We start from the raw sequence: 22,979 nt of genomic DNA, 5'->3' as shown, positions 1-22,979 counted from the left end.
AGAGATATAAAGTGGAGAGAGATAAAGTACCAGCCTATGGGCTTCTTACGCACCCGCGCCACGTGCCGCACCCATAGACCAGCGCCTCCCCCCTCCTCACCTGTGTTTGGGTGCTGCTCCTCGATCCCCCAGCTCCTCCCCCGCTACACAGCCATTTCTGCTTCCGATGTTATGCACACCAGTGCCTGCAGGAATGTACTGGTGTCTGAACGGAGAGGGATGCAAAACAAATGAACTCACAGACAGACTGGGGAATATGACATTACGTACACAGAAGGTGATAGGGTAACAAAATAAACACAAAGTGAACAGAGAAGCCCAGAGGCTAAGAAACTGAGTGTCTCCCTAGTATTAGGAGTGCTCAGATGGAAAGAAGCAAGATGTTGTGTTTTAATACGTAGAGAACCCGAAATGCTGTTGCTAAGGGCAACAGCAAAACCCTAAAGGGTTACCAACGGGTGTGGCAGTAAACTCCTTGGTCAGAGATGGAATAATAGACACAAGGAGAGTCTCCACAATCCTAGTCCTCACTTGCAGTGCACTGGTTCAGCTTACTGCCACTAAACTGACACCAGAACACCTTGCACAGTGAGAAAGGATTTTGGCAGGCAAGTCTGAGAATACAGCAGCAAACTTGCTAAGTTCACAGAGTAGCAAAAGAACCCCAGCAAGTTAAATGACTGACTCCAGTCTTACTGCTAGGTCTGGATTGGCAGAGTGTAGTACCAAATCCCAAGGCCTATTTGCAGTAAGCAACAAACAAATACAAAGCTACACAGTACTGGCTAACTTTAAGGAACTGACTAACCAACAAAGATTCAGCAGCATCTGCTTAACCTGAGAAAAGGCCTTATATAGCAGGTGCTGTCCACGCCCCACTCAGACCTCACAGACTGTGAGCACAAAAACCAGCACCGGATCCCCTGCCGTGCACAAAGCCTGTAACCACTGCACAGCAAAAGACCCGAACCGGAGTATCAGCTGCGCTCAGGTTACTCCGCTAGCACTTGTCTCCCGGTTGCCATGACGACGTGGCAGCACAGGGCAGGAGACCCTAACAGTACCCCCCCTCTGACGAGGGGTCAAAGAACCCCTACCACCGGGTTTATCGGGGAACTGCGAGAAAAAAGAGCGTATCAGTCTGGGGGCATGAAGATCACAACTGCGCACCCATACCCCTTCCAGTGCACCAAAAATGACAGCCGACCCCGAACCATCTTGGAGTCAAGAATCCTTTCAACAACAAACTCCCTCTGGCCACGTATCAGAAGAGGAGAAGGTCTTCCACTGGAAGAAGGATTACTAATCGCCCGTTTTAAAAGGGAACAATGAAATGTTTTATTGATACCCAAAGAACGGGGCAGATCTAACTGAAATGCCACCGGATTGATAACCCTAGTGATCTTATAAGGGCCGATGAACCGGGGGCCTAACTTATGAGATGGCTGTCTCAACTTCAAATTCTTGGTAGACAACCAGACGAAGTCTCCTAATTTGAAGCTGCAGGGTCTTTTCCGCTTATCAAAAACCCTTTTGGTCACTAATGACACAGACCCAAGGGCTTTCTTCACTTTCCTCCAAATACCCCTAAGGACCGAAACCACAGAGGAACCACCAGGCGTGGAGTCCAGGGGGTGAAAAGAATTGGCCTTAGGATGATGCCCATACACACAAAGGAAGGGAGAGATCCCTGTAGCAGAGTGAGCCGCGTTGTTATAGGCAAACTCCGCCATGGACAGATGAGCAACCCAGTCAGTCTGACACTTGAAGACATAACACCTGAGGAACTGCTCCAAGGGCTGGTTCACCCTTTCAGTCTGCCCATTAGACTGCGGATGGTAGCCTGATGACAAGCTGACAGAAATCTGGAGATCGGAACAAAATGCCCTCCAGAATGTGGCCACAAACTGGGATCCGCGGTCAGAGACCACATCAAGTGGCAACCCGTGGAGGCGCACAACATGCAGCATAAATAATTCAGACAGGCGTCTGGCCGATGGCAGCCCAACCAGTGGAACGAAGTGCGCCATCTTCAAAAAACCTGTCAACGACAACCCAGATGGCTGTCATCCCCGAGGATTTGGGCAAGTCCACCACAAAATCCATTGAAATGTGGGTCCATGGCTTAGATGGAATAGAGAGTGGATGTAATGGGCCAACAGGAACCCCTCTAGGAGTCTTATTTCGGGCACAGATGTCACATGCCCGAACCCACTGATCCACATCCTTAGCCACCGAGGGCCACCACACCGCCCTAGATAGCAACTCCCGAGTTCTGGCAATACCCGGGTGACCTGCCGACTTCTTGGCATGGAATTCCAGGAACACTCGCTGTCTTAACCTAGGAGGCACAAACAAAAGACCTACCGGAAGGTCTGGAGGAGCCTGCTCCTGTGCTCTAAGGACTAATGACAAGAGGTCCTGGGTAATGCCCACTTTAATACATGATGGGGACACAATGGGCAATGGCTCCTCGCTGGTCTCCTGGATTGGAGCAAAACTCCGCGAGAGCGCATCAGCCTTGATGTTTTTTGACCCAGGGCGATATGTTATCAAAAAATTAAAGCGAGCAAAAAACAAAGCCCATCGTGCCTGCCTGGCATTGAGACGCTTCGCTGACTCTAAATATGCCAAATTCTTATGGTCGGTGAGAATTGAGACCACAAACTTAGCCCCCTCAAGCCAGTGTCTCCACTCCTCGAGTGCATCCTTAATAGCCAACAATTCCCGGTTACCCACGTCATAATTCATCTCGGCAGGCGAAAATTTACGGGAAAAGTAAGCACAGGGATGAAGGCGATTATCAGACACTCCCATCTGAGAGAGCACTGCCCCAATACCCATCTCAGAGGCATCCACCTCCACCACAAAAGGACGCTCTGGATCTGGGTGTCGCAGCACCTTGGCCGAGACAAATGCCCTTTTGAGACGGGCAAAGCCGCTTTGGCCTCACAAGACCAGTGAGCAACATCCGCCCCTTTCTTAGTGAGTGCCACCAAGGGCGCCACTATAGACGAAAATCCAGCGATAAATCATCTATAAAAATTCGCATAGCCCAGGAAACGCTGAAGCGCCTTCAAACTAGTGGGCTGCACCCAATTCAGGACTGCCTGTACCTTGGAACCCTCCATTTGGAAACCTTCTGGGGAGATAATATATCCTAGAAATGCGATTTGCTGAACTTCAAATTCGCACTTCTCCAGCTTCGCCCCAAGCCGGTGGTCTCTGAGTTTCTGGAGAACTAAGCGTACATGCTTCCGATGTTCCTCCAGGGAATGGGAGAAGATTAGGATGTCATCTAAGTATACAACTAAGAATCTATCCAAATATTCCCTGAGCACATCGTTCATGAAATCCTGGAAGACTGCCGGGGCATTACAGAGCCCAAAAGGCATCACCAAATATTCATAATGCCCTGAGTGGGTATTAAAGGCAGTCTTCCATTCATCCCCCTCTCTTATTCGGATTAGATTGTACGCACCGCGTAGGTCAATCTTAGAAAAAATGGTGGCAGTACGAAGCTGGTCAAACAAGACCGAAATGAGAGGCAGTGGGTATGAGTTTTTAATCGTGATACGGTTCAATTCCCTGAAGTCGATGCAGGGTCGCAACGAACCGTCCTTTTTACCCACGAAGAAGAACCCCGACCCAACTGGAGACTGTGAAGGTCTGATAAATCCCTTAGCCAAGTTCTCCTGAATGTACTCTGCCATAGCCTGAGTCTCAGGACGTGACAGGGAGTACAACCTGCTCTTGGGAAGCTTAGCATTCGGCAACAAATCAATGGCACAGTCATAGGGGCGATGGGGAGGTAGTACCTCTGCAACTTTTTTGGAGAACACGTCCGCAAAATCTGCATAACATCCTGGCAATCCGGGCAAATTTAGCTGCGAAAGCCTGACTGGAAGGCTCAAGCAACTCCTGAAACAATCAGTACCCCAACTAAGAATCTCCCCAGAGACCCAGTCAAATTGAGGATTGTGGGCCCTTAACCAGGGTAACCCCAACACCAATGGGGCAAAAGTACAGACAGTCACATAAAAGGACAATTTTTCAGAGTGTGTGGCTCCAATAAACAAAGAAATCTGGCTAGTGCAAGAGGTAATTTTACCCTGGGATAATGGTTCCCCGTTTAACCCACAGATCTCAATTTCCGATGCCAAGGGTACTAAGGGAACAGAGTGTTTCAGGGCAAATTGGCGGTCCATAAAAACCCCGGCGGCCCCACTGTCCACAAAGGCCTCAGTCTTGACAGTTTGACCGAGGATCTTCAAGGTCACCGGAATGATAAAAGTCTTCTTGGGAAATTCTGACTTCTGGCCTGACAGGATATTTCCCATCACCCTCAGGCCCTGAAGTTTTCCGGCTTTTCTGGGCATGATACTACCACATGACCTTTATTCCCACAGTACAAACACAACCCCTGCTGTCTCCTCCGCGTCTTCTCACGCGAGGAGAGGCGGGTAGCCCCAATCTGCATAGGCTCCTCGGAAAATTCCTCAGAGTCTGAGGTTCCCTTGGGAAAGAAGGAAGCCTCGGTCTCCCTTTCAAGCCTACGCTCTCTCAGCCGTCTATCCACCCGGATGGATAACTGCATGAGCTGATCCAAGCTATCAGGCAAGGGATATTGTACCAGTTGGTCTTTTATCTGGTTAGAAAGACCTCTTCGGTACTGATGTCTCAGGGCTGGGTCATTCCACTGGGTATCATGGGCCAACCTCCGAAACTCCGTACAGTAAACCTCAACTGGCCTTCGCCCTTGCTTAAGGATCGAAATCTGAGCCTCGGCTGAGGCCGTCTTGTCAGGGTCATCATACAACATGCCCAGTGCCGTAAAAAAACACCAACACTTTTAAGCGACGGACAGTCAGGCTGCAACCCATATGCCAAGACCTGTGGGTCTCCTTGTAGCAAGGAAATCACTATGCCCACCCGCTGAATCTCTGACCCAGAAGACTGAGGCCTAAGCTGGAAATATAGCTTGCAGCTCTCCTTGAAACAAAAGAACTGCGAGCGATCTCCAGAAAAACGATCCGGGAGATTTACTTTCGGCTCCTTAACCCCTGAAGGTGCTGCTGCTGCGGGAGCTCCGCCAGCGGCCTGGGAGGTGTGCATTTTAATGGACAAATCATTAAATTGTCGAGTCAAGACCTGCACCTGATAGACCACCTGTTGCAAAGAATTTTGAGGGGTATGCTCCATATTCCCACAAAATTTCAACAGGAGTATTGGGCTGCTGAATATGTTATGCAAAAAGTTGCTACGTGTGATCAACTCGGAATGAGGCCCAATGTACTAAGCTTTGTAGAGATATAAAGTGGAGAGAGATAAAGTACCAGCCTATGGGCTTCTTACGCACCCGCTGCCACGTGCCGCACCCACCGACCAGCGCCTCCCCCCTCCTCACCTGTGTTTGGGTGCTGCTCCTCGATCCCCCAGCTCCTCCCCCGCTACACAGCCATTTCTGCTTCCGATGTTATGCACACCAGTGCCTGCAGGAATGTACTGGTGTCTGAACGGAGAGGGATGCAAAACAAATGAACTCACAGACAGACTGGGGAATATGACATTACGTACACAGAAGGTGATAGGGTAACAAAATAAACACAAAGTGAACAGAGAAGCCCAGAGGCTAAGAAACTGGGTGTCTCCCTAGTATTAGGAGTGCTCAGATGGAAAGAAGCAAGATGTTGTGTTTTAATACGTAGAGAACCCGAAATGCTGTTGCTAAGGGCAACAGCAAAACCCTAAAGGATTACCAACGGGTGTGGCAGTAAACTCCTTGGTCAGAGATGGAATAATAGACACAAGGATAGTCTCCACAATCCTAGTCCTCACTTGCAGTGCACTGGTTCAGCTTACTGCCACTAAACTGACACCAGAACACCTTGCACAGTGAGAAAGGATTTTGGCAGGCAAGTCTGAGAATACAGCCGCAAATTTGCTAAGTTCACAGAGTAGCAAAAGAACCCCAGCAAGTTAAACGACTGACTCCAGTCTTACTGCTAGGTCTGGATTGGCAGAGTGTAGTACCAAATCCCAAGGCCTATTTGCAGTAAGCAACAAACAAATACAAAGCTACACAGTACTGGCTAACTTTCAGGAACTGACTAACCAACAAAGATTCAGCAGCATCTGCTTAACCTGAGAAGAGGCCTTATATAGCAGGTGCTGTCCACGCCCCACTCAGACCTCACAGACTGTGAGCACAAAAACCAGCACCGGATCCCCTGCCGTGCACAAAGCCTGTAACCACTGCACAGCAAAAGACCCGAACCGGAGTATCAGCTGCGCTCAGGTTACTCCGCTAGCACTTGTCTCCCGGTTGCCATGACGACGTGGCAGCACAGGGCAGGAGACCCTAACATCCGAGTGCAGGGGGGAGGAGGAGGAGTATGGGGACTCCCAGCAATCATCACCTAGAAGGGCTGGGAGGTGACGGACCCCACAGAGACCCCCTGCAGTCCTTCTCACAGGTATTGTAGGGGGTCTCTGTCACTGCATTGCGATGTTAATTGCATATGTTAGTACATATGCGATTAGCATCGCTGCGGTGGGCAGCGAGGGGCAGCAATGCATTTTAATACATCCCGCTCTAAGGCTGGTGGGGGCCCCCACTAGTAAAATTGGTACCTAAGGAATACGTGGATATCACAGAGCAGCAGGGACAGCGCCCCGGAGCAGGAGATTTTTGGCGGCTCACAGTCAGTGTCTTGCAAGATTTCCCTTCACTATCCTGTGAAAATGACTGTCCACAGAGGAGCTTAAATGACTGTCCACAGAGGAGCTCAAATGACTGTCCACAGAGGAGCTCAAAGGACTGTCCACAGAGGAGCTCAAAAGACTGTCCACAGAGGAGCTCAAATGACTGTCCACAGAGGAGCTCAAATGACTGTCGACAGAGGAGCTCAAATGACTGTCCACACAAGAGCTCAAATGACTGTCCACAGGGGAGCTCAAATGACTGTCCACACAAGAGCTCAAATGACTGTCCACAGAGGAGCTCAAATGACTGTCCACACAAGAGCTCAAATGACTGTCCACAGAGGAGCTCAAATGACTGTCCACACAAGAGCTCAAATGACTGTCCACAGAGGAGCTAAAATAACTGTCCACAGAGGAGCTCAAATGACTGTCCACAGAGGAGCTCAAATGACTATCCACAGAGGAGCTCAAAGGATTGTCCACAGAGGAGCTCAAATCACTGTCCACAGAGGAGCTCAAATGATTGTCCACAGAGGAGCTCAAATCACTGTCCACAGAGGAGCTCAAATGATTGTCCACAGAGGAGCTCAAATCACTGTCCACAGAGGAGCTCAAATGACTGTCCACAGGGGAGCTCAAATGACTGTCCACAGAGGAGCACAAATGACTGTACACAGAGGAGCACAAATGACTGTACACAGAGGAGCACAAATGACTGTCCACAGAGGAGCTCAAAGGACTGTCCACAGAGGAGCTCAAATGACTGTCCACAGAGGAGCTCAAATGACTGTATACAGGGGAGCTCAAAATGACTGTCCACAGAGGAGCACAAATGACTGTCCACAGAGGAGCACAAATGACTGTCCACAGAGGAGCTCAAAGGACTGTCCACAGAGGAGCACAAATGACTGCCCACAGAGGAGCTCAAATGACTGTCCACAGAGGAGCTTAAATGATTGTCCACAGAGGAGCTCAAATCACTGTCCACAGAGAAACTCAAATGACTGTCCACAGAGGAGCACAAATGACTGTACACAGAGGAGCACAAATGACTGTCCACAGAGGAGCTCAAAGGACTGTCCACAGAGGAGCACAAATGACTGCCCACAGAGGAGCTCAAATGACTGTCCACAGAGGAGCTCAAATGACTGTCCACAGAGGAGCTCAAAGGACTGTCCACAGAGGAGCTCAAAGGACTGTCCACAGAGGAGCTCAAAGGACTGTCCACAGAGGAGCTCAAAGGACTGTCCACAGAGGAGCTCAAATGACTGTCCACAGAGGAGCTAAAATAACTGTCCACAGAGGAGCTCAAATGACTGTCCACAGAGGAGCTCAAATGACTGTCCACAGAGGAGCTCAAAGGATTGTCCACAGAGGAGTTCAAATCACTGTCCACAGAGGAGCTCAAATGATTGTCCACAGAGGAGCTCAAAGAACTGTCCACAGAGGAGCTCAAAGGACTGTCCACAGAGGAGCTCAAAGGACTGTCCACAGAGAAGCTCAAATGACTGTCCACAGGGGAGCTCAAATGACTGTCCACAGAGGATCTCAAATGACTGTCCACAGAGGAGCTCAAATGACTGTCCACAGAGGAGCTCAAATGACTGTCCACACAAGAGCTCAAATGACTGTCCACAGAGGAGCTAAAATAACTGTCCACAGAGGAGCTCAAATGACTGTCCACAGAGGAGCTCAAATGACTGTCCACAGAGGAGCTCAAAGGATTGTCCACAGAGGAGCTCAAATCACTGTCCACAGAGGAGCTCAAATGATTGTCCACAGAGGAGCTCAAATCACTGTCCACAGAGGAGCTCAAATGACTGTATACAGGGGAGCTCAAAATGACTGTCCACAGAGGAGCACAAATGACTGTACACAGAGAAGCACAAATGACTGTCCACAGAGGAGCACAAATGACTGTCCACAGAGGAGCTCAAAGGACTGTCCACAGAGGAGCACAAATGACTGCCCACAGAGGAGCTCAAATGACTGTCCACAGAGGAGCTTAAATGATTGCCCACGGAGGAGCTCAAATCACTGTCCACAGAGAAACTCAAATGACTGTCCACAGAGGAGCACAAATGACTGTACACAGAGGATCACAAATGACTGTCCACAGAGGAGCTCAAAGGACAGTCCACAGAGGAGCACAAATGACTGCCCACAGAGGAGCTCAAATGACTGTCCACAGAGGAGCTCAAATGACTGTCCACAGAGGAGCTCAAATGACTGTCCACAGAGGAGCTCAAAGGACTGTCCACAGAGGAGCTCAAAGGACTGTCCACAGAGGAGCTCAAAGGACTGTCCACAGAGGAGCTCAAATGACTGTCCACAGGGGAGCTCAAATGACTGTTCACAGAGGAGCTCAAATGACTGTCCACAGGGAGCTCAAATGACTGTCCACAGAGGAGCTCAAATGACTGTCCACAGAGGAGCTCAAATGACTGTCCACAGAGGAGCTCAAATGACTGTCCACACAAGAGCTCAAATGACTGTCCACAGAGGAGCTAAAATAACTGTCCACAGAGGAGCTCAAATGACTGTCCACAGAGGAGATCAAATGACTGTCCACAGAGGAGCTCAAAGGATTGTCCACAGAGGAGCTCAAATCACTGTCCACAGAGGAGCTCAAATGATTGTCCACAGAGGAGCTCAAATCACTGTCCACAGAGGAGCTCAAATGACTGTCCACAGGGGAGCTCAAATGACTGTCCACAGAGGAGCACAAATGACTGTCCACAGAGGAGCACAAATGACTGTCCACAGAGGAGCTCAAAGGACTGTCCACAGAGGAGCACAAATGACTGCCCACAGAGGAGCTCAAATGACTGTCCACAGAGGAGCTCAAATGACTGTCCACAGAGGAGCTCAAATGACTGTCCACAGAGAAGCTCAAATGACTGTCCACAGAGGAGCTCAAAGGACTGTCCACAGAGGAGCTCAAAGAACTGTCCACAGAGGAGCTCAAATGACTGTCCACAGGGGAGCTCAAATGACTGTCCACAGAGGAGCTCAAATGACTGTCCACAGGGGAGCTCAAATGACTGTCCACAGAGGAGCTCAAATGAATGTCCACAGAGGAGCTAAAATAACTGTCCACAGAGGAGCTCAAATGACTGTCCACAGAGGAGCTCAAATGACTGTCCACAGAGGAGCTCAAAGGATTGTCCACAGAGGAGCTCAAATCACTGTCCACAGAGGAGCTCAAATGACTGTCCACAGAGGAGCTCAAATGACTGTCCACACAAGAGCTCAAATGACTGTCCACAGAGGAGCTAAAATAACTGTCCACAGAGGAGCTCAAATGACTGTCCACAGAGGAGCTCAAATGACTGTCCACAGAGGAGCTCAAAGGATTGTCCACAGAGGAGCTCAAATCACTGTCCACAGAGGAGCTCAAATGATTGTCCACAGAGGAGCTCAAATCACTGTCCACAGAGGAGCTCAAATGACCGTCCACAGAGGAGCTCAAAATGACTGTCCACAGAGGAGCACAAATGACTGTCCACAGAGGAGCTCAAAGGACTGTCCACAGAGGAGCACAAATGACTGCCCACAGAGGAGCTCAAATGACTGTCCACAGAGGAGCTCAAATGACTGTCCACAGAGGAGCTCAAATGACTGTCCACAGAGGAGCTCAAATGACTGTCCACAGAGGAGCTCAAAGGACTGTCCACAGAGGAGCTCAAAGGACTGTCCACAGAGGAGCTCAAAGGACTGTCCACAGAGGAGCTCAAATGACTGTCCACAGGGGAGCTCAAATGACTGTTCACAGAGGAGCTCAAATGACTGTCCACAGGGAGCTCAAATGACTGTCCACAGAGGAGCTCAAATGACTGTCCACAAAGGAGCTCAAATGACTGTCCACAAAGGAGCTCAAATGACTGTCCACAGAGGAGCTCAAATGACTGTCCACAGAGGAGCTCAAATGACTGTCCACAGAGGAGCTCAAATGACTGTCCACAGAGGAGCTTAAATGACTGTCCACAGAGGAGCTTAAATGACTGTCCACAGAGGAGCTCAAAGGACTGTCCACAGAGGAGCTCAAAGAACTGTCCACAGAGGAGCTCAAATGACTGTCCACAGGGGAGCTCAAATGAGTGTCCACAGAGGAGCTCAAATGAGTGTCCACAGAGGAGCTCAAATGACTGTCCACACAGGAGCTCAAATGACTGTCCACAGAGGAGCTCAAATCACTGTCCACAGAGGAGCTCAAATGATTGTCCACAGAGGAGCTCAAATGACTGTCCACAGAGGAGCACAAATGACTGTCCACAGAGGAGCACAAATGACTGTCCACAGAGGAGCTCAAAGGACTGTCCACAGAGAAGCACAAATGACTGCCCACAGAGGAGCTCAAATGACTGTCCACAGAGGAGCTCAAATGACTGTCCACAGAGGAGCTCAAATGACTGTCCACAGAGAAGCTCAAATGACTGTCCACAGAGGAGCTCAAATGACTGTCCACAGAGGAGCTCAAAGGACTGTCCACAGAGGAGCTCAAAGAACTGTCCACAGAGGAGCTCAAATGACTGTCCACAGGGGAGCTCAAATGACTGTCCACAGAGGAGCTCAAATGACTGTCCACAGGGGAGCTCAAATGACTGTCCACAGAGGAGCTCAAATGACTGTCCACAGAGGAGCTCAAATGACTGTCCACAGAGGAGCTCAAATGACTGTCCACACAAGAGCTCAAATGACTGTCCACAGAGGAGCTAATATAACTGTCCACAGAGGAGCTTAAATGACTGTCCATGGAGGAGCTCAAATGACTGTTCACAGAGGAGCTCAAAGGATTGTCCACAGAGGAGCTAAAATCACTGTCCACAGAGGAGCTCAAATGATTGTCCACAGAGGAGCTCAAATCACTGTCCACAGAGGAGCTCAAATGACTGTCCACAGGGGAGCTCAAATGACTGTCCACAGAGGAGCACAAATGACTGTACACAGAGGAGCACAAATAACTGTCCACAGAGGAGCTCAAAGGACTGTCCACAGAGGAGCACAAATGACTGCCCACAGAGGAGCTCAAATGACTGTCCACAGAGGAGCTCAAATGACTGTCCACAGAGGAGCTCAAATGACTGTCCACAGAGGAGCTCAAATGACTGTCCACAGAGGAGCTCAAAGGACTGTCCACAGAGGAGCTCAAAGGACTGTCCACAGAGGAGCTCAAATCACTGTCCACAGAGGAGCTCAAAGGACTGTCCACAGAGGAGCTCAAATGACTGTCCACAGGGAAGCTCAAATGATTGTCCACAGAGGAGCTCAAATGACTGTCCACAGGGGAGCTAAAATGACTGTCCACAGAGGAGCTCAAATGACTGTCCACAGAGGAGCTCAAAGGACTGTCCACACATGAGCTCAAATGACTGTCCACACAGGAGCACAAATGACTGTCCACACAGGAGCTCAAATGACTGTCCATAGAGGAGCTCAAATGATTGTCCACAGAGGAGCTCACATGACTGTCCACAGGGGAGCTCAAATGACTGTCCACAGAGGAGCTCAAATGACTGTCCACAGAGGAGCTCAAATGACTGTCCACAGTGGAGCACAAATGACTGTCCACAGAGGAGCTCAAAGGACTGTCCACAGAGGAGCACAAATGACTGTCCACAGAGGAGCTCAAATGACTGTCCACAGAGCCCCTAATGTGTGGAGGCCTGGGACAGCCATCCCTTTCGCCCCTCCCTTAATCCAGACCTGTCTCTATCCATTATAATTAAAATAGTTGTTGTTGAACTTCATGTCCCATCATATCATGAGAATATAATGTATTTTTCATATTATCACGCATGCTCCGGAACCCTGCGTACGCAACTTCGGATGATGCAGAGTTGTAATCATTTCAGGCCCGTGTCCACTTGCGCATGTAGGGGTGTAACTGGGCTTTAATGGGATGTTCTCAAATACACAATGGGGGTAATTCAGAGTTAATCGCAGCAGCAAATTTGTTAGCAGTTGGGCAAAACCATGGCCCTCATTCCGAGTTGTTCGCTCGCAAGCCGATTTTAGCAGCATTGCACACGCTAAGCCGCCGCCTACTGGGAGTGAATCTTAGCTTCTTAAAATTGCGAACGAAAGATTCGCAACATTGCGATAAGACATCTCTGTGCAGTTTCTGAGTAGCTCGAGACTTACTCTGCCAGTGCGATCAGTTCAGTGCTTGTCGTTCCTGGTTTGACGTCACAAACACACCCAGCGTTCGCCCAGACACTCCTCCGTTTCTTCAGCCACTCCCGCGTTTTTCCCAGAAACGGTAGCGTTTTTTCCCACACGCCCATAAAACGGCCTGTTTCCGCCCAGTAACACCCACTTCCTGTCAATCTCACTCAGATCGCCTGAGCGATGAAAAAGCCGTGAGTAAAAATCCAAACTTCTTTGCAAATTTACTTGGCGCAGTCGCAGTGCGGACTAAGTGGCAAATCGCTGCGATGCGAAGAAATTTTCCGAGCGAACAACTCGGAATGACCACCCATGTGCACTGCAGGGGAGGCAAATATAACATGTGCAGAGAAAGTTAGATTTGGGTGGGTTATTTTGTTTCTGTGCAGGGTAAATACTAGAGATGAGCGCCGGAAATTTTACGGGTTTTGTGTTTTGGTTTTGGGTTCGGTTCCGCAGCCGTGTTTTGGGTTCGACCGCGTTTTGGCAAAACCTCACCGAATTTTTTTTGTCGGATTCAGGTGTGTTTTGGATTCGGGTGTTTTTTTCAAAAAACACTAAAAAACAGCTTAAATCCTAGAATTTGGGGGTCATTTTGATCCCAAAGTATTATTAACCTCAAAAACCATAATTTACACTCATTTTCAGTCTATTCTGAATACCTCACACCTCACAATATTATTTTTAGTCCTAAAATTTGCACCTAGGTCGCTGGATGACTAAGCTAAGCGACCCTAGTGGCCGACACAAACACCGGGCCCATCTAGGAGTGTCACTGCAGTGTCACGCAGGATGTCCCTTCCAAAAAACCCTCCCCAAACAGCACATGACGCAAAGAAAAAAAGAGGCGCAATGAGGTAGCTGTGTGAGTAAGATAAGCGACCCTAGTGGCCGACACAAACACCGGGCCCATCTAGGAGTGTCACTGCAGTGTCACGCAGGATGTCCCTTCCAAAAAACCCTCCCCAAACAGCACATGACGCAAAGAAAAAAAGAGGCGCAATGAGGTAGCTCTGTGAGTAAGATAAGCGACCCTAGTGGCCGACACAAACACCGGGCCCATCTAGGAGTGTCACTGCAGTGTCACGCAGGATGTCCCTTCCAAAAAACCCTCCCCAAACAGCACACGACGCAAAGAAAAAAAGAGGCGCAATGAGGTAGCTGTGTGAGTAAGATAAGCGACCCTAGTGGCCGACACAAACACCGGGCCCATCTAGGAGTGTCACTGCAGTGTCACGCAGGATGTCCCTTCCAAAAAACCCTCCCCAAACAGCACATGACGCAAAGAAAAAAAGAGGCGCAATGAGGTAGCTGTGTGAGTAAGATAAGCGACCCTAGTGGCCGACACAAACACCGGGCCCATCTAGGAGTGTCACTGCAGTGTCACGCAGGATGTCCCTTCCAAAAAACCCTCCCCAAACAGCACATGACGCAAAGAAAAAAAGAGGCGCAATGAGGTAGCTGTGTGAGTAAGATAAGCGACCCTAGTGGCCGACACAAACACCGGGCCCATCTAGGAGTGTCACTGCAGTGTCACGCAGGATGTCCCTTCCAAAAAACCCTCCCCAAACAGCACATGACGCAAAGAAAAAAAGAGGCGCAATGAGGTAGCTCTGTGAGTAAGATAAGCGACCCTAGTGGCCGACACAAACACCGGGCCCATCTAGGAGTGTCACTGCAGTGTCACGCAGGATGTCCCTTCCAAAAAACCCTCCCCAAACAGCACATGACGCAAAGAAAAAAAGAGGCGCAATGAGGTAGCTGTGTGAGTAAGATAAGCGACCCTAGTGGCCGACTCAAACACCGGGCCCATCTAGGAGTGGCACTGCAGTGTCACGCAGGATGTCCCTTCCAAAAAACCCTCCCCAAACAGCACATGACGCAAAGAAAAAAAGAGGCGCAATGAGGTAGCTGTGTGAGTAAGATAAGCGACCCTAGTGGCCGACACAAACACCGGGCCCATCTAGGAGTGGCACTGCAGTGTCACGCAGGATGTCCCTTCCAAAAAACCCTCCCCAAACAGCACATGACGCAAAGAAAAAAAGAGGCGCAATGAGGTAGCTGTGTGAGTAAGATAAGCGACCCTAGTGGCCGACACAAACACCGGGCCCATCTAGGAGTGTCACTGCAGTGTCACGCAGGATGTCCCTTCCAAAAAACCCTCCCCAAACAGCACATGACGCAAAGAAAAAAAGAGGCGCAATGAGGTAGCTGTGTGAGTAAGATAAGCGACCCTAGTGGCCGACACAAACACCGGGCCCATCTAGGAGTGGCACTGCAGTGTCACGCAGGATGTCCCTTCCAAAAAACCCTCCCCAAACAACACATGACGCAAAGAAAAATTAAAGAAAAAAGAGGTGCAAGATGGAATTGTCCTTGGGCCCTCCCAACCACCCTTATGTTGTATAAACAGGACATGCACACTTTAACCAACCCATCATTTCAGTGACAGGGTCTGCCACACGACTGTGACTGAAATGACGGGTTGGTTTGGACCCCCACCAAAAAAGAAGCAATTAATCTCTCCTTGCACAAACTGGCTCTACAGAGGCAAGATGTCCACCTCATCATCATCCTCCGATATATCACCGTGTACATCCCCCTCCTCACAGATTATCAATTCGTCCCCACTGGAATCCACCATCTCAGCTCCCTGTGTACTTTGTGGAGGCAATTGCTGCTGGTCAATGTCTCCACGGAGGAATTGATTATAATTCATTTTAATGAACATCATCTTCTCCACATTTTCTGGATGTAACCTCGTACGCCGATTGCTGACAAGGTGAGCGGCGGCACTAAACACTCTTTCGGAGTACACACTTGTGGGAGGGCAACTTAGGTAGAATAAAGCCAGTTTGTGCAAGGGCCTCCAAATTGCCTCTTTTTCCTGCCAGTATAAGTACGGACTGTGTGACGTGCCTACTTGGATGCGGTCACTCATATAATCCTCCACCATTCTTTCAATGGTGAGAGAATCATATGCAGTGACAGTAGACGACATGTCCGTAATCGTTGTCAGGTCCTTCAGTCCGGACCAGATGTCAGCATCAGCAGTCGCTCCAGACTGCCCTGCATCACCACCAGCGGGTGGGCTCGGAATTCTGAGCCTTTTCCTCGCACCCCCAGTTGCGGGAGAATGTGAAGGAGGAGATGTTGACAGGTCGCGTTCCGCTTGACTTGACAATTTTCTCACCAGCAGGTCTTTCAACCCCAGCAGACTTGTGTCTGCCGGAAAGAGAGATCCAAGGTAGGCTTTAAATCTAGGATCGAGCACGGTGGCCAAAATGTAGTGCTCTGATTTCAACAGATTGACCACCCGTGAATCCTTGTTAAGCGAATTAAGGGCTCCATCCACAAGTCCCACATGCCTAGCGGAATCGCTCCGTGTTAGCTCCTCCTTCAATGTCTCCAGCTTCTTCTGCAAAAGCCTGATGAGGGGAATGACCTGACTCAGGCTGGCAGTGTCTGAACTGACTTCACGTGTGGCAAGTTCAAAGGGCATCAGAACCTTGCACAACGTTGAAATCATTCTCCACTGCGCTTGAGACAGGTGCATTCCACCTCCTATATCGTGCTCAATTGTATAGGCTTGAATGGCCTTTTGCTGCTCCTCCAACCTCTGAAGCATATAGAGGGTTGAATTCCACCTCGTTACCACTTCTTGCTTCAGATGATGGCAGGGCAGGTTCAGTAGTTTTTGGTGGTGCTCCAGTCTTCTGTACGTGGTGCCTGTACGCCGAAAGTGTCCCGCAATTCTTCTGGCCACCGACAGCATCTCTTGCACGCCCCTGTCGTTTTTTAAAAAATTCTGCACCACCAAATTCAAGGTATGTGCAAAACATGGGACGTGCTGGAATTTGCCCATATTTAATGCACACACAATATTGCTGGCGTTGTCCGATGCCACAAATCCACAGGAGAGTCCAATTGGGGTAAGCCATTCCGCGATGATCTTCCTCAGTTGCCGTAAGAGGTTTTCAGCTGTGTGCGTATCCTGGAAAGCGGTGATACAAAGCGTAGCCTGCCTAATAAAGAGTTGGCGTTTGCGAGATGCTGCTACTGATGCCGCCGCTGCTGTTCATGCGGCGGGAGTCCATACATCTACCCAGTGGGCTGTCACAGTCATATAGTCCTGACCCTGCCCTGCTCCACTTGTCCACATGTCCGTGGTTAAGTGGACATTGGGTACAGCTGCATTTTTTAGGACACTGGTGAGTCTTTTTCTGGGGTCTGTGTACATTTTCGGTATCGCCTGCCTAGAGAAGTGGAACCTAGATGGTATTTGGTAACGGGGGCACACTACCTCAAGAAATTGTGTAGTTCCCTGTGAACTAACGGCGGATACCGGACGCACGTCTAACACCAACATAGTTGTCAAGGCCTCAGTTATCCGCTTTGCAGCAGGATGACTGCTGTGATATTTCATCTTCCTCGCAAAGGACTGTTGGACAGTCAATTGCTTACTGGAAGTAGTACAAGTGGTCTTCCGACTTCCCCTCTGGGATGACCATCGACTCCCAGCAGCGACAACAGCAGCGCCAGCAGCAGTAGGCGTTACACGCAAGGATGCATCGGAGGAATCCCAGGCAGGAGAGGAATCGTCAGAATTGCCAGTGACATGGCCTGCAGGACTATTGGCATTCCTGGGGAAGGAGGAAATTGACACTGAGGGAGTTGGTGGGGTGGTTTGCGTGAGCTTGGTTACAAGAGGAAGGGATTTACTGGTCAGTGGACTGCTTCCGCTGTCACCCAAAGTTTTTGAACTTGTCACTGACTTATTATGAATGCGCTGCAGGTGACGTATAAGGGAGGATGTTCCGAGGTGGTTAACGTCCTTTCCCCTACTTATTACAGCTTGACAAAGGCAACACACGGCTTGACACCTGTTGTCCGCTTTTCTGTTGAAATACCTCCACACTGAAGAGCTGATTTTTTTGGTATTTTCACCAGGCATGTCAACGGCCATATTCCTCCCACGGACAACAGGTGTCTCCCCGGGTGCCTGACTTAAACAAACCACCTCACCATCAGAATCCTCCTGGTCAATTTCCTCCCCAGCGCCAGCAACACCCATATCCTCCTCATCCTGGTGTACTTCAACACTGACATCTTCAATCTGACTATCAGGAACTGGACTGCGGGTGCTCCTTCCAGCACTTGCAGGGGGCGTGCAAATGGTGGAAGGCGCATGCTCTTCACGTCCAGTGTTGGGAAGGTCAGGCATCGCAACCGACACAATTGGACTCTCCTTGTGGATTTGGGATTTCGAAGAACGCACAGTTCTTTGCGGTGCTTTTGCCAGCTTGAGTCTTTTCAGTTTTCTAGCGAGAGGCTGAGTGCTTCCATCCTCATGTGAAGCTGAACCACTAGCCATGAACATAGGCCAGGGCCTCAGCCGTTCCTTGCCACTCCGTGTGGTAAATGGCATATTGGCAAGTTTACGCTTCTCCTCCGACAATTTTATTTTAGGTTTTGGAGTCCTTTTTTTACTGATATTTGGTGTTTTGGATTTGACATGCTCTGTACTATGACATTGGGCATCGGCCTTGGCAGACGACGTTGCTGGCATTTCATCGTCTCGGCCATGACTAGTGGCAGCAGCTTCAGCACGAGGTGGAAGTGGATCTTGATCTTTCCCTAATTTTGGAACCTCAACATTTTTGTTCTCCATATTTTAATAGGCACAACTAAAAGGCACCTCAGGTAAACAATGGAGATGGATGGATACTAGTATACTTATGGATGGACTGCCGAGTGCCGACACAGAGGTAGCTACAGCCGTGGACTAACGTACTGTGTCTGCTGCTAATATAGACTGGATGATTGATAATGAGATGAAATCAATATATATATGTATGTATATATAATATCACTAGTACTGCAGCCGGACAGGTAGATAATATATTTATTAGGTAATGATGACTGATGACGGACCTGCTGGACACTGTCAGCTCAGCCGCTCCGCAGACTGCTACAGTAAGCTACTATACTATAGTAGTATGTACAAAGAAGAAAGAAAAAAAAAAAAACCACGGGTAGGTGGTATACAATTATGGATGGACTGCTGAGTGCCGACACAGAGGTAGCTACAGCCGTGGACTAACATACTGTGTCTGCTGCTAATATAGACTGGATGATTGATAATGAGATGAAATCAATATATATATGTATGTATATATAATATCACTAGTACTGCAGCCGGACAGGTAGATAATATATTTATTAGGTAATGATGACTGATGACGGACCTGCTGGACACTGTCAGCTCAGCAGCACCGCAGACTGCTACAGTAAGCTACTATACTCTATAGTAGTATGTACAAAGAAGAAAGAAAAAAAAAAACCACGGGTAGGTGGTATACAATTATGGATGGACTGCCGAGTGCCGACACAGAGGTAGCTACAGCCGTGGACTAACGTACTGTGTCTGCTGCTAATATAGACTGGATGATTGATAATGAGATGAAATCAATATATATATGTATGTATATATAATATCACTAGTACTGCAGCCGGACAGGTAGATAATATATTTATTAGGTAATGATGACTGATGACGGACCTGCTGGACACTGTCAGCTCAGCAGCACCGCAGACTGCTACAGTAAGCTACTATACTATATAGTAGTATGTACAAAGAAGAAAGAAAAAAAAAACCCACGGGTAGGTGGTATACAATTATGGATGGACTGCCGAGTGCCGACACAGAGGTAGCTACAGCCGTGGACTAACGTACTGTGTCTGCTGCTAATATAGAGTCTAGACTGGATGATAAATTATTGATAATGAGATGAAATCAATATAATATCACTAGTACTGCAGCCGGACAGGTACTATATATATTTATTATGTAATGACTGATGACGGACCTGCTGGACACTGTCAGGTCAGCACAGCACCGCAGACTGCTACAGTAAGCTACTATAGTAGTATGTATAAAGAAGAATGAAAAAAAAAAAAACCACGGGTAGGTGGTATACAATATTATATATATTTATATATATATTATATACAATTATATATATATATATATATATATATATATTCAACTGGTGGTGATTGATTATTAAACTGGTGGTCACTTCAGGTCACGTTGCAACTTGCAACTAGTACTCCGAGGCCTAAGCAGACAATCACAAAATATATTATTATACTGGTGGTCAGTGTGGTCACAGCAATGGCAGTGTGGCACTGACTCTGGCAGCAAAAGTGTGCACTGTACGTTATATGTACTCCTGAGTCCTGCTCTCAGACTCTAACTGCTCCCCACTGTCAGTGTCTCCCCCACAAGTCAGATAATACACTTACAGTCACACTATCTAATCTATAAATATCACTTCAGCAAGTAGTATAGTAGTATACAGTATAGTAGTACTCCTCCTAATAATGCTCCCCAAAATACTGTGTCTCTCTCTTCTCTAAACGGAGAGGACGCCAGCCACGTCCTCTCCCTATGACTCTCAATGCACGTGTGAAAATGGCGGCGACGCGCGGCTCCTTATATAGAATCCGAGTCTCGCGATAGAATCCGAGCCTCGCGAGAATCCGACAGCGTGATGATGACGTTCGGGCGCGCTCGGGTTAGCCGAGCAAGGCGGGAAGATCCGAGCCTGCTCGGACCCGTGTAAAAAACCTGAAGTTCGGGCGGGTTCGGATTCAGAGGAACCGAACCCGCTCATCTCTAGTAAATACTGGCTGCTTTACTTTAACACTGCAATTTAGATTTCAGTTTGAACACGCCCCAACCAAATCTAACTCTCTCTGCACATGTTACATCTGCCCCCCCTGCAGTGCACATGGGGGTAATTTCAAGTTGATCGCAGCAGGATTTTTTTAAAGCAATTGGGCAAAACCATGTGCACTGCAGGGGGGGGGGCAGATATAACATGTGCAGAGAGAGTTAGATTTGCGTATGGGTGGTCATTCCGAGTCGTTCGCTCGCAAGCTGCTTTTAGCAGCTTTGCACACGCTAAGCCGCCGCCTACTGGGAGTGAATCTTAGCTTATCAAAATTGCGAACGAAAGATTAGCAGAATTGCGAATAGACACTTCTTAGCAGTTTCTGAGTAGCTCCAGACTTACTCGGCATCTGCGATCAGTTCAGTGCTTATCGTTCCTGGTTTGACATCACAAACACACCCAGCGTTCGCCCAGACACTCCTCCGTTTCTTCAGCCACTCCCGCGTTTTTCCCAGAAACGGTAGCGTTTTTCGCACACACACATAAAACGGCCAGTTTACGCACAGAAACACCCACTTCCTGTCAATCACATTACGATCACCAGAACGAAGAAAAAACCTTGTAATGCCGTGAGTAAAATACCTAACTGCATAGCAAATTTACTTGGCGCAGTCGCACTGCGGACATTGTGCATGCGCATTAGTGACTAATCGCTCCGTTGCGAGAAAAAAATAACGAGCGAACAACTTGGAATGACCACCATGGTGTGTTCAATCTGCAATCTAATTTGCAGTGTAAAAATAAAGCAGCCAGTATTTACCCTGCACAGAAATAAAATAACCCACCCAAATCTAACTCTCTCTGCACATGTTACATCTGCCCCCCCTGCAGTGCACATGGGTGGTCATTTCGAGTTGTTCGCTCGTTAATTTTTTTCGCATCGCAACGATTTTCCGCTTAGTGCGCATGCGCAATGTTCGCACTGCGACTGCGCCAAGTAAATTTGCTATGCAGTTAGGTATTTTACTCACGGCTTTTTCTTCGTTCAGGCGATCGTAGTGTGATTGACAGGAAGTGGGTGTTTCTGGGCGGAAACTGGCCGTTTTATGGGTGTGTGCGGAAAAATGCTACCGTTTCTGGTAAAAATGCGGGAGTGGCTGGAGAAACGGGGGAGTTTCTGGGCGAAAGCTGGGTGTGTTTGTGACGTCAAACCAGAAACGACAAGCACTGAACTGATCGCAGATGCCGATTAAGTGTGGAGCTACTCAGAAACTGCTAAGAGGTATGTAATCGCAATTTTGAGAATCTTTCGTTCGCAATTTTACTATGCTAAGATTCACTCCCAGCAGGCGGCGGCTTAGCGTGTGCAAAGCTGCTAAAAGCAGCTTGCGAGCGAACAACTCGGAATGACCACCATGGTTTTGCCCAACTGCTAACAAATTTGCTGCTGCGATCAACTGAATTAGGCCCCATATTCACTGAGGTGCGTGATGAAACTGCGGCTTGTGCAGAGCTGTGGGTAGATGTAATATGCACCTAGGGGTTTATGTACTAAGGGGTCTATTCATGAAGCAGTGTAATGAGTGGAGAAGTGAGCCAGTGGAGAAGTTGCCCATGGCAACCAATCAGCTGCTTTTATAGTATGCAAACTATAAATGTTACTTCAATGCTGATTGGTTCTTCTCCACTGGCTCACTTCTCCACAGTTTTCACTGCTTCATGACTAGACCCCTAAGCCTCAGAGACAGAGATAATGTGGACGGAGATAAAGTACCAGCCAATCAGCCCCCAACTGTCATTTTTTAAACACAGCCTGTAACATGGCAGTTAGAAGCTGATTGGCTAACACTTTATCTCTCCTCAAGGCTTGGTACATATACTCCGTAGCTCTGTATGCTCTGTGCCGAAGCACTTATGATTGACTAGCGTTAATACAGTATGTGTGACACCCCTCCCTAAGCTGCGCTCTGCGCTAATCTAACACTGCATTGGATGTTCATGACTCCTCCCCCTAGGCTGACCACACCTCCTTCATAATCACACTGCTGCTTAGCGCTGCCACATGCTGTTATTCCAGCAACAGCCATTGGGTTCCCTGGCGGACCGTTCATACTCCAGTCCAACACCAGATACAGTAAACTAAAAGCATTGAGTCATGCAGCTGCAAGCAATGCAGCCAGGTTGGGATTTGTGGAAAGGACGCCTGGGTTCAGCCCTAGGGCCTGTACCGTAACTAGGAATTATAGCGCTGTGTGCAAGAAACGGCATTGGCGCCCCCCCCCCACCTTATGCAAAACATGGGCAGTGCGCGCTGTAGGCGCGCACCCAAAAAATTAGGAGCGTGGCTTCATTAGGAAAGGATGTGGCCACAAAATAATACCAATTCATACTACGGTGCGCAGTAGTCTCCATTATTCAAATTACACC

The sequence above is a fragment of the Pseudophryne corroboree genome, chromosome 11 (assembly GCF_028390025.1).
Source record: "Pseudophryne corroboree isolate aPseCor3 chromosome 11, aPseCor3.hap2, whole genome shotgun sequence".
Classification (NCBI taxonomy): Eukaryota; Metazoa; Chordata; class Amphibia; order Anura; family Myobatrachidae; genus Pseudophryne; species Pseudophryne corroboree.
The sequence above is the reverse complement of the archived record's forward strand: the minus strand, read 5'-3'. Positions refer to the sequence as shown.